General features: G+C 39.2%; 1 protein-coding gene across 2 annotated transcripts in view; it reads left to right on the forward strand.

The window, feature by feature from the left end:
• PXYLP1 (2-phosphoxylose phosphatase 1) overlaps positions 1-12115 on the forward strand; it is a 96074-nt gene that overhangs the window by 23581 nt on the left and 60378 nt on the right. The window lies entirely within an intron of this gene.

The raw sequence follows: 12115 nt of genomic DNA on the forward strand, positions 1-12115 counted from the left end.
TCATGTTCCACGTTGTGTCAGCCAATCATGGGTAATTCCAGTAGGGTTTACCCAAAACTAGTAGATAAGCATAACTTGTCCTTGTCTCCAGGCAGCTCTGTGTCAGCTAACTTAAAAATCAGCTTTATAAATGAAATTTACTAGTGAGGGCGAGGCCTATGCACATACCTCATCTTTCTACTGTTACAAACAAAAATAAATAGGTGTTGACTGAAGATAAGGAGAAAAGTATAGACAGAATATAGGAAAATGTCTTCTCCTCCAATGAATATGTGTAGTTTAGTTAGGAAATACTTGAGCTCTTCAGCCCTTGTATTTAATTTTATCAAATTTCATTGTAATAAAATATGCTTTGTTTAGCAGCCAAAATAACACCTGTAAAGGAGAATAGTAGAACCTCAGAGTTATGAACACCTCAGGAATGGAGGTTGTTCATAACTCTGAAATGTTCATAGCGCTGAACAAAACGTTATGGTTGTTCTTTCAAAAGTTTACAACTGAACATTGACTTAATACAGCTTTGAAACTTTACTATGCAGAAGAAAAATGCTGCTTTTAACCATCTTAATTTAAGTGAAATGCGCACAAAAACAGTTTCCTTAACTTGTCAAATCATTTTTTTTAAACTTTCTCTTGATTTTTTTAGTGGTTTATGTTTAACACAGTACTGTACAGTATTTGCTTTTTGTGTGTGTCTTTGCTGCTGTCTGATTGTGTACTTCCAGTTCCAAATGAGGTGTGTGTGGTTGACTGGTTAGTTCATAACTCTGAGGCTCTACTGTACCTTGCATTTAAAACGTATCATCCCAAACTATATCGTGAATAATATTTAAATGGTTTTCACATTGCATTTTTACATTAACTACTCTTCTGCAAAATGTAATCCAAAAACCCATGGCTCAAAAAAAAAATCCTCTTAGAGAATTTGCCCTTCTTGGGTAGGATGTGAGCCAGGCACGCTGTAGGCTGCTGCATGCCATGTCTTATGGCTATACGTGCCTCTGCCTTAATTTTCTGTGTGGGAGGTGATAGTCCTAGAGAGAGGCCAGTTAAAATGTGAGACAGAAAAATATTACCTCAAATGTAAAAATGAGTGTGATAACAAAAATAGATACCCCATAAAGAAGAATCCTTACTTAGAGAGGATGTGTGTAAGTGAGTGAGAATCCTGTGAAATAATGTCTTCAAAAAGGCAGGTAAGTAATTTTCATTTCTTTGAAGAAACCATTTTTCACACGACGCCTGGAGAGTAAGACGACAGAAGGATGTTTCAAAAGGAAAGTAGGCTGCAGCAATCAAGGCTAGCACTGACAGTGAAATAAAATTGGAGTTTTTACCTAAAGAGGACTAAAAGACCATCCAGCAGGTACCAAACAGACTAAAACTCAATCAGATAAGCTGGCAATATTGAAACAATTAACAGCTTCAATTAGCTGAAAGGTTTAGCCAAAATTAAAATAAAGGACATTTCCAAAACAAACAGGACTTTTTTGGAGATGGGAGAGGTGAGCTCCCTTTATCTTGGAAATATTCTGGAATACAGAGAGGTTGAATCCAAACAAGAATTCTTAGTAAGCTTGTGGAAATGGCAGCCTTGCCTTTGATGGAGGTGGCCTTTTAGCTTCAGGCTAGTCAGATAAGAAGAGGAAATGCAACTGGAAGTCTATTAAAACATGGTCCTATTGGTAACAGCGGTGCCCAACAAATTGGTGTCAAACAAAAAGTTGGGTGGAGTTCCTAAGATCTTTTGTCTACCCAGATTCTGTTTCAAGGACCTGTTCACACTGAGTGTGTCAAGAAAGGCTTGGCGCGGATGAGCATGCAGCTTGGAAAAAATGTTGTTCTCCTGAAGGTGCAACTCCAAGAAAAGCTTGGAGAGGAATCTTATATGAGTCTGTAGTACCAACTTATGTTTTTCAAATTTGATATACAGTCAGTCAGGTACTAGAGTCTGAGGGCATGTCTACACTAGAAACTTAAGTTGACCTATGTTAGGTCAACTTACAACTGCAGTGGTTCATGTACGCACTGTCCTTCTTCTGTGGGTGGTGCGGTAGAAGCACTAGGAGTGCTTCCACCAACTTAAGAGGGGCAATGTGTAGGGCTGAGAACCTGGGCACCCCCATAGGAGCAGGGCTGCACTCCCCCTGCCCTGGCTCTTGGCTCCCTGCTGCTGAGAGCCTGGCTGTCCCCCCAGGCTCCCAGCGGGGAGTTCTGTGCCCAGAGTCTAGGCGGCTCCCATCAGGGAGCTGGTAACCTCCAGGCAGCAGCCAGGCTCTAGCTAGAGCTCCCCACCCACCCTGCAGTGACAGACTGGCTTTCTTGTTAATTTCACAGCTCCAGAATAGAGCCTTGAAATTGACAAGAATGACAGCCAACAACTCATGTAAATAACCAGTGTCTACACAGACACTGCATTGCCCTAACTAAACCGACATAAGCCCTATGCCTCTTCTGCAGGTGGGATTATGATGTTGGTGTAGTAGGGCACTTACATCGGCAGGAGCAAAGCTGTCATGTGTACACTGACATAATTAGGTTTAAGTAAGATGACCTTACGTTGACCTAACTTCGTAGTGTAGATGAAGCCTGAGGTCCACTCACTCCGCAAGCAAGTCACTATCACCAGGAAAATGATCTCCCGTATAAGAAACTTAAATTCACAGGAATCAAATGTTTTGAAAGGAATGTTTATCATACCCAGTATTCCATGACACACAGTAGAAGACTTTTTAATGGGGCGGAAGGATTCAGAAGTGCCAAGCTCCCATGAGCCATAAATTACCATGGACTAGGTCAGGGGTAGGCAACCTATGGCATGCGTGCCGAAGGCGACACGCAAGCTGATTTTCAGTGGCACTCACACTGCCCGGGTCCTGGCCACCGGTCCAGGGGGCTCTGCATTTTAATTTAATTTTAAATGAAGCTTCTTAAATATTTTAAAAGCCTTATTTACTTTACATACGACAAGAGTTTAGTTATATTATATATAGACTTATAGAAAGAGACCTTCTCAAAACATTAAAATGTATGACTGGCACGCAAAACCTTAAATTAGAGTGAATAAATGAAGACTCGGCACACCACTTCTGAAAGGTTGCTGACCCTTGGACTAGGTAAACCAATGTATCAGGAAGAGGGATTTTTTTCAGTCATTCTAGTTAGTGTATGTATCCATCTTATCTTTTATTACACACTGAAGTCTCTTTGAAATGTTACTTACATGCTTCATAATAGCCTGACAGAGTTCCTTGCAGTTGTTCACTCTGCAGTCCTGGGATGCTGCTTCATTTTCTTTGGTATTATAGCTTTTCTTAATTGTTTTTTTCATTACATCCAAATTATTTCTGTTGTATTCAAATCATATTACTGTGATTATGGCACAAAATGCATAACTTTGTGTCATTTCCCTCTCCCCCGAAGACTTGTGTACATTTGGATGCTTGATTTTGGTCATTGTCTTGTTGCAATAAATCCTCTTTCAGGCTTCCTCCCTCAAAAATTCATCAGTTATCATAATATTACTTCATATAGTACAGTGTCTATTATGATGTCAATGAAACATAGCACACCATCACCTTTAGAAGAGATATGTTCCTCACAGTATGCTTGGTTCCCACTTTTACGCAAAGTGGTGATAATGTAATCTCTTTCAGGTTTGATATATTTTATATATAATGCTTTTTCATCTGAGTGTAACATGCTCATTTTCTGTTTTATTAGACCGCAAAACTTAGTTTCCAAACTTTCAGTTTTTCCATGCTGTCTTAAGCAAATTTAATTTCATTGCCTATGTTTCAGTTTCAAATAACAGAGTGATAATTACAGTAATCTGGGACTTAGTATATTTAGACCTGGAAAATACCCAAACCACGGTAAGTTAGGGGAGCCAGAGATGCATTTGAAGCCAGATTATCTCATGAAATATTAGGAGTGGAAATGAATGCTTCATACTAATGCAAATCTGCGAATTTATTACTAAATGGTGTATTACTGAGACAAGATAGGTGAGATAATATCTTTTATTGGACCTACTTCTGTTTGGTGAGAGAGGCAAGCTTTTGAGCTTACACTGAGCTCTTCTCCAGGTCTGGGAAACTTCGCGTCCCTGCTAAATGTAAGATGGAACAGATTGTTTATCGTAAGTTGTTAACATGTTTCAAGGAACCAATCAAGGTGAAGTGGCATTTGTTACTAGTCCCAACAGGCCACCTTAAGGCAGCGTTTCTTTAACTTCATTGCACTGTGAACCCCTTCTGAACATAAGAACGGCCATACTGGGTCAGACCAGTGGTGTTAACTCTGAAGTTCTACTGTATGCATACAAAATGATGGGGTCTAAATTAGTTGTTACCACTCAAGAATGAACCGTTGGAATCATTGTAGATAGTTCCTTTAAAACATCCGCTTAATGTACAGCGGCAGTCAAAAAAGCTAACAATGTTAGGCACCATTAGGAAAGGAATAGACAATAAGACAGAAAATGTCATATTGCCTCTATGTAAATCCATGGTATGGCCATATCTTGAATACTGTGTGCAGATCTGGTCGCCCCATCTCAAAAAATATATATACCTCTACCTCGATATAACGTGACCCGATATAACATGAATTCTGATATAACGCGGTAAAGCAGCGCTCCAGAGGGGCGGGGCTGTGCATTCCGGTGGATCAAAGCAAGTTCGATACAACGCGGTTTCACCTATAACGCGGTAAGATTTTTTGGCTCTCGAGGACAGCGTTATATCGAGGTAGAGGTGTATTAGAAATGGAAAAGGTACAGAGAAGGGCAACAAAAATGATTAGGGTACAAAACAACTTCTGCATGAGGAGAGATTAAAAAAGACTGGGACTTTCAGCTTGGAAAAGAGAAGACTAAGAGGTGTTATGATAGAGGTCTATAAAATCTTGACTGATGTGGAGAAAGTGAATAAGGAAATGTTATTTACTCTTTCATATAACACAAGAACCAGGGGTCACCCTATGAAATTAATAGGCAGCAGGTTTAAAACAAACAAAAGAAAGTACTTCTTCACACAATGTACCGTCAGCCTGTGGAATTTGTTTCCAAAGGATATTCTGAAGGCCAAAACTATAATGGGGTTCAAAAAAGAACTAGATAAATTCAAGGAGGATAAGCCCGTCAATGGTATTAACCAGGATGGTCAGGGATGCAATCCCATACTCTTAAGTGTCCCTTAAGTAGCCTCTATTTGCCAGAAGCTGGGAGTGGACAACAGAGGATGGATCACTTGATGATTGCCTGTTCTGTTCATTCCCTCTGAAGTATCTGTCAGTGGCCATTTTTGGAAGACAGGAACCTGGGCTTGATGGACATTGGCCTGATCCAGTATGGCCGTTATTATATTCACAGTAGAGCAGGAGGAGATGGGCTCCTGATGTTTCTGCTTCATGTGGATTTTGAAATTGGGGACAAAGCTTCAGATTATGCTTTCAATCCCTGCCCCAGCAACTTCAACTAATTTAGTGCTTAGTGTGGACTTCAGCTGCTGAAATGCATGATGACTCTGAAATGAATTGCAGCAGGTGGACAGGCCCCCAATTTGTACAACTAGTAAATATCCCAAGTAATGGGCATCTATTTATGTTCATAACTCCTCTTTCCACTTTTCCCCCCTTGATATATGTGGCAGGTGGTTTGTTCATGGATAACCTTCTCTTTTATTTACTTTTTCTAGTAAGTGCACAGCGTATTTACAGCATTTTGCTGTAGTATTTTGCTTAAGTATGTAATATTAAACTTTTAAAAAGACTAGTTTCAGAGGGCGTTCTGGACATCTTTTAAATAATTTACTTTATTGATTGTGTGGTCTAGTGTTTGAAGCAAAGGACTAGGAACCAGTTATGTTCTCAATTTCAGTTTGGCTGATCTACTGACAAACTGTACAACATTAAATTCAAATCAGCTTAGCTATAAAGCAAGGTTTCTTTGAACAGATGGTGCCTCTGAGTTGATGTATGCTTTACATTTTTAAATAGTATAGAAAAGTAAGTGCTGCTTAAAACATTCTAATTGAGCTAATTGTCTCTGACCGCTAGATACCACAGCATATTTTCAACTAGCAGACCTTACAACCCTGAATTATTATGTGGTAGGCTAAATCTCAAACAGTATGCAGCTGTTGGCAATTGAAGTTTATTGGTAAATGTGAGCTGTTGCCCTGTTGTAAATATATCTGAGTACGGTAATGTTACACATATAAATAGTGATTATGTATTTATTTCTATATAACATTATGCTTCTAACTGCCCATGATATCCTTTTTTCCTCTTCGTATACTGTTTTTGGCTGCCTTATGGCTGCCACAGGCCCAAGCGGCTCCCATCAAACTGTGGGGTGCGCCAGGGCATGCCCCCCAGTTAGAACCTCTGTGCTAAATGGAAGGCAGAAAGCAGAGGGGAGGGGGGCATATGACCCTGTGTGCCCCCCTTCACATGTCGCCTCTGGGGTAATTGGTGGAGAGTGCTCCAGCTATTCCTGCTGGTGGCCGGGAACCACATGCTGAGCCTAAACGCTTTTCTTCTGTAATCAGCAAGCAACTCCCTGCAGGAGCTGCCTTTTCCAGTTGCTGATCTGACCCATCTCCCCAGACTGTTTTAGGCATTTTTGCTATCCTTCCTCGCAGGTTCCATGTACTTTTAAAAAAAAAATGATTTTGTGAGACCCTTTTGCTTGGGTGCCTTGGCACTCTGGGAAGTGCTTCAGACCTGTTTCACTGTGGGAGGCTTTGGCATCTGCCCCTGCATTTTACTGCTTTGATGCTATATTGGCAGAGTGCTTGTTTCTTTGTGTTTAACGTGGGCCTTGATTGCCTCACCTAGTTTTTGTGGTGCTTCAGCACCCGCGTTAACAATTGACTATTGGGTTTTTTGTTTGTTTGTTTTTTGTTACTGCTTGGGAACTTGCATCTGTGCTTCAGTGCCTGTGTGTTTGGCACAATAGTCCTTCTGGTTGTGTTTTGGAGTACCTCCTTTGACTCCACTTTGGTACTTTTGCCTTCCTATATTGCATTTTCTGCTTCTGGTTTACCCGTGTGAGGTGGTGCTAAAGAGCCATACAAGATTCTCCTGTAGTGAGGCACTGGACTCTCACATTAATGAGTTTATTGTTCTGCCTGTATACTTTTCATTCTCACATGGTCCCTCTTCCTCATATGCTCAATGTAGAGACACACTTCACAGATCTATTAAATGAACTAATGCTCTTAAAAGACCACCCAACTTCTGGCTTCATTTAACGTCATTTTGCTGGGCTGTTACCCAAAGGACCATCCCTAAATAGCTTTCTGATTTGTCACTATTACAACTTGGTTGGCCTACTACTAGAAGGCCATGTAAAGGCTTGCTTGATCCGAAGCAACAAGCCTTGCAGTTAAGTTTCAGAGAGGCAGAATTTCAGGTTGGTAATTTTCTCTATCAACACCATGTAGGTTTATGTAGGAAACTGAAAAGCAATTTTAAGTAACAGTTAACAAATTTTTAGGGACTGTATTATCTAAGTTGTGTCATTGCTTTATTTTGGTTGAGATAACGGACTTCCCTGAAACCCACCACATCCATCCTTCCCAGAGTTGTCTATTTAGTTCTGTTAATAGACTCTTATTTCCAAAGTGAAGTAGTTCGATTTTAAATGCTCTGAAATTATTGGATGCAAAACAACATCCATACAGTAATGGAATAATTTGTTAAATGATAACTAGTTTTATGGTTATCAATTAGAATAAATCTTCAATAATTAAGAGAATTTCTTGCTGCATAATAATAAACATGCAGCTCCTTAAATTTACAGTTTCAAGGAAAATTACTTTATGCTTTTAGTGAGAAAGGGAAATCAAGTACAAAAGCACACTTTGACATTCACCAGGTTAACTATATTGAGAATATAGCAACTTAGATTTTAGATTTACTGTAGAATTATCTTCTGTAGTGCAAATACATTTGTTTTGTTTGTCATGGTTGTCATCTGTATCCAAAGAAAATCAAATTAAAACAAAAACAGAACATCCAGAACTTTGTACGTTGAATCGAGAGAATGAACAATAGTAATGATTCTTCATGTGTGCTTTATATATTAAAATACCATATGTTTTTAAATCACACCACCTAAAGTTTATGGTACGATATATTATCCATTAAACAGAGGCAGAGGTAGGGGTGTGTGTGTGTGACAGAATGTCTGTCACATTTTCAAGAAATTATTCTTTGAGAGAAAAAGGCACAATGTATGCATAGGGATGGATGTCTAGGGAAGCTCCTGCTTCCTTCCACAAAGACCACAATTGAATATTTTAGAGGAACCATTTTAAAAACTCTGCTTTCACACGGCTCAGGCTGACTTGGTTTAAACAGGATTTGGTAGGTTAATATGGAAGAGTGTGAAAAAATTATTTTCTAGGCCACAGAACTGTTTATAAACTCAGTTTAATTCTATTTTTTGACCCCATCTGTGATGGTTTGCTGAGCTCTAAACACAATCATGTGAGTCAAGTTAAAACATGATTAAAGATGAGTGTGTGTGTATGTGTGTGTGTGTGTGTATGTATATATATATATAGAGAGAGAGAGAGAGCGAGCTTAATATTTGGCAAAAACTAATTCTAAATCGATAGCTAGGTTTCTAAAAATCTTAAGACATCTCTCAGACCAAATTATAGCAGGAAGGAAATGAGAATGGAAAATCAAGAGTGTTGGTAACAAATAGCCATCTGATACAAGCAGGCTTGAATCTGGTGACTGAACGTGCAAAAAGTGTTACATGTAATTAACAACTATATTTAAGCCTTGTAATTGCAATAGTCATCTTTATTAATATAATTCCTACTTTAAATATTCATCAAAATAAAAAAAGGAATTCCTGTTTCCAAATTAAAAAAGGTGGAACCCAAATAAATGCATCCTAATTCCAGTTTAATTCTTCGTTTGAGTTTTGGATAAATAATAAAAGAAGTTTAAACTACTGTGATTCAACCTGGCAAATGGTCTTGGATAAAACTGGAACCAAACTATATTTGCTAGGAGTTCCCACCTTTATAAGTCTTTCCATGTCCAAATTAATCCTAGGTCCCATTGTATATTTATCCTGGTATCTAATTCTCAGTTTTGTTTCTAATAACTAAACTATCAAAGTGGAGTTTTGTATAATACCTGCATGGTTGGTTAGTAAATTGTCACTTTGCTTGTGAAGTTGTACCTTGTCAAATCCATTCTTCTTAGACAAGTTTTCTCTCTGAAGTGGAGCTTAAGGTCTGTTTTGCAAAGTTTAAAAGAATATTATTGGACACACTTGCTATTTGTCACAGGTGTCCTGTATATGAGGTCACATTGATTAGATCTTCCTTACTGTGGAGGCCAAGTAACTTTGGTATACATCCCTACAAAAGACTCTGAGTAAAATCCTCTCCCCGTTGAAGTTGAAGGAAGTTTAACTTCAGGGGGGCAGGATTTCTCTCTCTGAAATTAGCTTTTTTCTTTTTTAATGAGCTGTAACTATTAATTTTATATTCTGCATATGTACTTGATTTTAAATTCTGCTCACCTTTAAATGTATTAACTAGATTTCTTCACTTTGAAAATGTTAGTCCTTTCTTTCCTAATATATCCTTACCAACATAGATAATTCAGCAGTTATTCAACCAGCCAGCCACCTACAAAAACTCCTTTCCATTCATTGATTGACTGTTGCTCTGAGTCATGCTGCTTTTCACGTAATTAAAGATGCATTTCTGATTCCAATAGCTTTTCATCTTCTATGCTACATGACTCAATATCTTGGGGAAGTTGGTTCCAGAGTTTAATTATGTATTGTGTAAAACATGAGTTTCGCATATCAATATCCATTTTAAATTATCGTCTTTTCATTCCAAAGCCCATCTTGTTTTTGTTTCCTGGAAAGACTAAATAGGCAGGGCTTGATTGGCATCCATTCATTATCTGTTTCCAAACTGTGTAGCGCTAGGATTAAATTTAGCTTGCTGCTTTCAGGGAGGTTCAAACTTCACCTACGTGAGCCAGCCGGGCCCTTACGTCCCATGGCAGATATGCCTCTTAGTGCAGCGTTTGCATTGTGATTCTTCCTTGGGATTTCCATGGTAGTGCAGCTGTGGCTGAATCGGAGCCACCACACCTTTGAGGGTTACCCAGAGGGATGTATTTTGGAACGTCCACTCTTTTTGGGTTGTGCTGTCTGCTTGTGGGCCACCCAGTGGTGTGGAGTTTGGGTGCTTTAATTCCACCATCCCCCTCCTGGCAGGCTTTCTGCTGCTGTGGTGGTGCACTGAGACTTGAATCTAGCCCCTAGTAGCTTCCTAGTAGCTTCTTAAATCATTGTCAGATGAAAGTTCTCCTATTGCCCCCACCCAGACCTCTATTTGTTGCCTTCTTGTAGACTCTTCTTTTTATGATGGATTTTACTGAGATGCTGTGATCAAAACTAAATACCTTTGACTTTCATAGTGACATTTTTACATCTCTATTGTACTCTGCCCCCTTTTAATACAGCCTCTTGTTTTTCAGACTGATGCTTTGTTGGGGCTGGTCAGTCACGCTTGATCATTTTCCTGAGTGCTCACAATTAATTCAGAATGCATTAGTCTAGCCCATTTCATTTTAGTTTCTTCAGAGCTTTCAAAATGAATACCATCTAGTCCCAGTTATTAATTGCAATCTAATTTCTCATAATAGTTTATCGGTCTTCTGCTTGGAACTTTTTGTCTCTGGGTGCGCCTTACCCTTCAATGAAGAATAACTCTGGCATAGGTATCTCTTAATCATTCTCTGTGATGAAGAATGTAAATAGGTTATCCTGTATCCTTCCTGAATTTTTCTTTATTCTTCTCAATTGTCCCCGTGTTACAACCTGGCGCTCTAGTAGATGTACAGGTCATCCTGCAAGCTTTTCTTTCTGATACACATAAAATTCCTTTTTCTTTGGCTAGCTGTTCAGGTTTCTTCTTAGCCCTCTTAATCTTCATCTTACATTTTACCCATCAGAGTCTGTTCTGTTCCATTATCCTCAGTTATGCTGGTTTCCATTTTTTGAAAAGAGATAATAGTTTATTCAGACTAAAGTATCTTGTCATTTAATAATGCAGGAGTTTTTCCTAATCCTTTCTTGTATTCCAGGGTTTGCAGTGCTTCTCTGACTAATGAGGTTTCTTAAGTTGCTTCCATGCTGATTCTGTGGATTTTAATGCTTTCCCTTCAGGCAGGTTTTGATCACTTACTTTTAACGGAATCCTTTCTCCTGAAGTTTTTTTTTTTTTTAAAGTTCATTCACTGAGAGAAAAGCAGTGATTTACATGCATTAGGTGGCACCGTGGTTCAGGTTGTAATAAAATAGAGTCTAAACCTCAATAATGCATGTTCAAATCCTACAGCAGGACTCACGCTCACACCCATTGCTGATATTGCAGTGAAATGCTAACACAGGTCAAGTGGAAATTAGCTCCCATCACCATTTATGATGAGGGAATTGTAACTGTTTTGGGACAACTGCAACTGTATTCCCCCTCTTTAATCCACCAAGGACATCTACTTTAAAGTCTTCCAGCTCCCAGCCATCACCTCTCTTGGGCAGAGACTCATGTCTCACTCCCTTCTGATTGTTTTTTTCCCCCAGGCTCTACAATTCCCTGCCTACACTGTGATATTCTCAGCAAGCCAGACTGTCTAAACAGGCTAGCTGCTCCGTTTTGCTCTCTCTCCAAAGGCTATGAACAGTGTAATTGTCCACAGATGCAAGTTACCACACAGCTCTTTCTAAGCAAGCAAATACTTTCACCTTAAGAATGAATTACAGAGAAAACATATTAAAAACCATAACAGAACGTACATGCATGCTAAAAATCTTAGCAGAGATCGTACCTACTCCAACTTCAAGCTCTAGTAGGTGTCAGTCCCTCAAAACCCACATGTGGATTTTCCCCATGGCTACAAGTTCATAACTGTTTCAGATTCAGAACCAGAACTCAGGGAGGCTGGGAAGTTCAGTCATTCTGTTCAGTCTTACTGCTCAGATCTGTGATCTCAAGTCTCTGGGAATGGGTAATCAGCAGTCACCTTTCCTCAGGGCATAGCTTCAAAAGGCTGGGTTTTT

Source organism: Trachemys scripta, chromosome 9 (genome assembly GCF_013100865.1).
Source record: "Trachemys scripta elegans isolate TJP31775 chromosome 9, CAS_Tse_1.0, whole genome shotgun sequence".
Taxonomy (NCBI): domain Eukaryota; kingdom Metazoa; phylum Chordata; order Testudines; family Emydidae; genus Trachemys; species Trachemys scripta.